A 5,472-nucleotide genomic window follows, 5' to 3' on the forward strand; every position below is an offset into this window, starting at 1 on the left:
AACAAATAATATACTTAAAATAATAAGTAGCCCATAGAATCAAAAATTTAAAAAGGAATATCATCTTAAATATTTAAATCATAGATCAAGCCAATTTAATATTTAAATATGCTATTGTTGAGAAAAAAACCCCGCAAAGATAGAGATCTAATAAGTTGATATACTTTTTTTTTTTTTTGAAATAAACTTCAGATTAGGCTTTTATTAAAATCACACTTACACAAGCAATTGTTTAAAAAATAAAGAAAAGGACACCAGTTATAAACTTGGCCCATCCTAAAATAACTTGAATAATAAAATAATAAAATAAACCTACTCTCCGAGAAAAACGTAAAAGAGGAAAACTAAAATCTGAAGCAGATTAAATCTTGCTGTTCTACTTGCCCAATCAGCGTCAAATCCTTTACCGTCCTTTCATTTCAAATCTTCCTTTCTTTCTTCAAGACGTTTCCAACCTTCCAATGACATCCTTTAATCATAACTGTCTCCACCTTCTCAGACTCCCCTCCTTCCACTCCTTCCCTTTTATGGTTCAATCGGGCTCTCTCACTCTTTCACATGCCGCTTGAACTTCCACATCTTCAGGGACCCTCCCGGCCTGGTAAACTCCTTCATTTCTTTTCAATGTTTCCTTTGCAAGGATATGCGTAAGACTATTCGCTGATCTTGGGACATATTCGAAACTGCACTCTTTAAATTTTAACCTTAGCTGATGAATATCATATATATACGCACTTACCCAAGATTTATCTAGGTTCTTTTCCTTGCATTTTCTTATTATTGATAATGAGTCTCCTTCTATAATAATACTTTCCCATTTAATGCCAATTCCTGTTTGGAGAGCTTTCTGACATGCTACTGCCTCCGCCGCAAAAACTGAAGTTATTCGATGATGGATCTCTAAACATGAAAGGAGGACTGAACCCTCTCTATCTCTGGCTACTATTCCCACTACCGATCTATTTTGTCTACCATCATATGCTGCATCAAAGTTGATCCTAACCATCCGGTCAGGAAGCTTTCTCTATTTTTTGACAGTTACAGGGGCTTTTGGTCTACTTTTATCAATCTCGTTTAACTCTGTTATGTAGCTTTGAACATATCTCCCTGTTTCTTTTCCAGATTTGCCCCATTTCTTATGAACCCTAGCATTTCTATCTCTCCAAATAGCCCATAGTGCACAACAAAATATTCTACATTGGGAAGTCGAGCTCTGTGAAAAAACCCAGGTTAGCCAGTGAGAGAAATCCATCTGATTATCCTGTAAACACTGATGATATGATAACTCTCTTCATACTGATTTTGAAACAGGACACTTCCGGAAAAGGTGATCCATATTCTCTGGTCTTAAGCCACACCGGGGGCACGCTGTTGTATTTGTTAGCTTTTTAAATACCAGATTAACTCGTGTAGCTAGGAAATTCCACGAGATCTTTCACATTGTAATTTTAATCTTGGAAGGTATATCCAGTGGCCATAATTTATTGTAGAAGTCCTTATAGTCGTCTTGAAAAGCAAAAGCTCTAGGATTATCTTTAGTACCTTGTAATAGTTTATAGGCACTGCGCACTGTAAACCCGTCCGACGCCTCAGCGCGCCAGACTTGGAAATCTTCATGAGGTACCTCCGACAACAGAATACTCAGAATCTTCTCGGCAACATTCTCCGGAAAGGCAGCTTCTATTAACTCCTTCTTCCATGTTCTGCTACTATGATCAATAAATTCCGTAACTCTATTGTCATTCAAATTTAAATTTAAATCTGATAATCTATAGAGCGATAAATCTGGAATCCAATAATCACTACTTACTGAGATGTTCTTACCGTTGCCTACCTTCCAGCATACTCCCTTCGTTAACACACCCTTAGAAGCTCAAATGCTTTTCCATGTGTACGAAACATTGTTCCCTAACTGTGAATTTAAGAAGTCAACATTTGGAAAATATTTTGCTTTTAAAACTTGTGCTACTAAGGAGTTTGGATTTTTCCAAATTCTCCATCCTTGTTTGGCTAATAATGATATATTAAATTTAGCCATATTTCTAAAGCCCAAACCCCCCTCTTCTTTAGACCGACATAAATACTTACATTGATACCAATGAATACCCCTTTTACTATGCACTTTTTACCACCAAAATTTAGCAAAAACATTTTCAATATCTCCACACATAGTCTTCGGTAGTAAAAAACACGACATGGCGTAAGTTGGGACAACATTCTAATGCTCCACCCATCAAGTCTAGTGGAAATCTTCTCTTTTAAATGCTGAAAGGATTCTTTCTTATGTCTACCAACAACACTCGGAAGCCTCAAATAACGCTCCATATTAATTAAAATCTTACCCCCAGTATCGCCGAAACTTCGTCCTTCTTCTCTTCTGAAATATTTGTGCTAAAGAATATTTTAGATTTATTAAAATTAACACATTGCCCAGAGCACTTCTCATATTCCTGCAAAATTTCTTTTATCTCCCTTGCCCCATTCTCTGATGCTTCCCCGAAAAGAATGCAATCATCTGCAAAAAAAGTAAATGTGAGATTTTTGGGCTTCTTCTACTGGCCTTTGCACCCTTTATCAACCCCGCTTGTGATGCCATTCTCATCAAGGATGATAATCCTTCACTACATATCAAAAATAAAAAAGGGCTCAGTGGATCTCCCTGACGCAAGCCTCTAGTCGGTCTAAAAATTCTGCCACTTTCCCCATTAATATTTACTGCATAGGACGTTGAGGTAATGCACTGCATAACCAACTCCACCCATTCAGTTGCGAACCCCATACGTAGCATTACTTCTTTCAGATATCTCCATTCAACCCTATCATAGGCTTTGCTCATGTCGAGCTTAACTGCTGTTGGCACCATTTTTTTGACAAAACGGGGTCAACTTGGGTTTTTTAAAAATAAAAACGAAAACGGGAGTCGCCACCAATCTTTTTTTGATGAGGTGTGATCGGGTCACCTCGTAAAACGGTTGTTTTTAATAAATGATTTGATTTTATTAAAACAACGAGTTTGGTCTACGAAATCCAAAAACGGGTTCGGGAGTCGGTTACGCACGAGGAAGGATTAGCACCCTCAACACGCCCAAAATTGGTACCTTAGTTGATTATTTAATGTCTTTATGTCGAAAATTAAAAACTCAAAAAGAATTTAAAAAATACGATCCTTCTTTATATTGTGTTATTTTAAAAATTACTCGAATAAATCAAAATGAGAAATGCCTTCTTATCTCGAATTAACAAGATGTCACATCCAGTAAGTTAGGACACGGCACCTCATATTTTGAGAGTAAATTTGCATTTCACTTTTTATTTAAACCTCATTTATTTTAATTTTAAAAGGATATCCAGTTAGTTAGAATCAACGAGAGAAAAATCGAAGCTCAGTAAGTTAGGGCACGATTTCTCGAATTTTCTAAATACGAAATATTGCCTTTATTTTTGAAAAATCCTCATATCGAGAAAACTATGTGTCATATCCAATGCGTTAGGACACAACATATTGAAATCCCGATAATGAGCTTTTATTTATATTTTTTGTTAAAGAGCATTCTCGATTATTCAGATTCAAAAAAATTAGAACCCAGCACGTTAGGGCCCAATTCTCTCGAAGATCCCAAGTGTCGAGTATTGCCTTTATTTCCAAAATTTTCCCTTTTTATGAATTTGGGTAAAAAGTTGACGTAATATTAAAACAATGTGTAAGTAAAGGGGTACATTGATGAATGACGACAATATGAAAATACGAGTAAACAAATTATGGTATACATAGCGACAATACACACTCAACATACATTATTTGAGAACTAAGATTAATAATCAAGGATGAATAAATTAAATAACATATATAACAATTTCAAAAATAAGTGGTATAGGGCAGATTAAAATAAATAAAATGTAGAACAAATTTAAAATGATAATAAATGAGTTTTAAATGAATAATGTAAAAACGAAATTTACAATCAAATATATACAAAATAATTTAAAAATATTATATATGAAAAATTTTAAAATAAATAATGTATATGTACATGTAAAAGTGTGAAATAACGAATATAAAAAAACTTAAAATGGATAATAAATGAAACATTTCTTAAAAAGGTAGAGTTGAAAAAGGTACAAAATATTTTAAAATAATTAGCATATATAATATATTTTAACATAAGACAAAATAATACATAAAGCATTTAATGTATAGAAACTTGAGATAAACAAAATAAAACAATTTTTAAATAAACAATACAAAGAATTTCAAAAATAAATAGCATAAGAAGCAATTTAAACTACATGGTACAGATAAATTTAAAAGAGATAATGTATTAAAAGAATTAGATAAATAGCGTGCAAATCAATTTGCAATAGATGATAAATAAATAAAAACAAAAAAAACTTGAAACAAATGATAATAAAAGAGTATATAAAATATATATATATAAAAAAATGGACCAAGGACTATATTAGAAATCTGATCAGAATCTGGGGATTGAAGCTGTAAATAAATAAAAGAAAGGATAGCCAGTGATCGAAATGAAATGCGCTGAGGATGTGGGGGACTGGCCGCGAATATTCCCCCGTCCTTATGCGCATCATTTTGCTTAGGACTGGATTGGAACCAACGGAAAATATGTGGCCAAAATTAAAATAAAACAAGAGGCAGCATTGAATGCACCGAAAAATTGGAGGGACCAAAGGCGAAGATTACCCATTAGGGCAATAATGAGCTGGTCACCCTCCCTCAAACGGCGCCGTTTTAATCAATAAAAGCTTAAAAAAAATCTGCCTCCTACAGTTTCATTTTTCTTTTGCAAAGAATCTAAAAAAAATAAAAATGGGGGTTCTCCTTTCTGTGCTAGGGTTCCAAGGCTAGAGGCCCCGCCGCCGTCACGCCTCCGTACTGCCCGGTGGCCGGAGCCATGCGAGGGCGTCTCCCACCAGAGCTTTGGAGTGCGTTCAGAGACCAAGGCTCTGAAACGGTGAAACGAGGGGAAAACGGAAAGCCTCCGCCCCTTCCTAAACTCGCGTCCGACGACGGAGAAGGGCCGACGACGACGACGGCTTCAGAGGCCGATTCAGGTGAGTTTTTCTTTCCCTTTTTATCCTCTTTATTAATAGTTTTTCTTAAAAAAGATAAATAAAACAAATAGATGAATCGAAAAACAAAGAAGAAAACAACAACCTTTTGTTTTTTTTTTAATTTTTATTTCTCTGATATCCGTTTTCTACAAAGAAAATCCCCCTTCTCCTCCCCTCAAAAACAGTGATCAGCTTTGGCCTTTATAGCCGGATTACAACTTTTTTTATATTTTTTATTGTTTTTTTTATTATTTGGATCGTTCGTCTGTTGTTTTCTGCTTTGTTGGTTGCATGTGGCTCTCTGTTTGCAGGTGTCAGAAGCATGGGTGGCCGGTGATAGGAGAGCAGTGGCGGTAGTGGGCATGCGTGGAGGCTGGCGGCTGAAAAGAGTTAAGGAGG

The 5,472-nt window shown here is 35.3% G+C and overlaps 1 long non-coding RNA gene across 1 annotated transcript; it reads left to right on the top strand.

Annotated features, from left to right (window-relative positions):
- The first annotated feature begins 302 nt into the window (after positions 1-302).
- On the top strand, positions 303-1,748 carry LOC107915696 (uncharacterized). The gene is made up of 3 exons (XR_001689260.2): positions 303-1,009; positions 1,123-1,229; positions 1,312-1,748. It is a non-coding gene; the product is annotated as an uncharacterized lncRNA (long non-coding RNA).
- Positions 1,749-5,472: the final 3,724 nt, after the last annotated feature.

Source organism: Gossypium hirsutum, chromosome D10, assembly GCF_007990345.1.
Source record: "Gossypium hirsutum isolate 1008001.06 chromosome D10, Gossypium_hirsutum_v2.1, whole genome shotgun sequence".
In the NCBI taxonomy this organism is placed as follows: domain Eukaryota; kingdom Viridiplantae; phylum Streptophyta; class Magnoliopsida; order Malvales; family Malvaceae; genus Gossypium; species Gossypium hirsutum.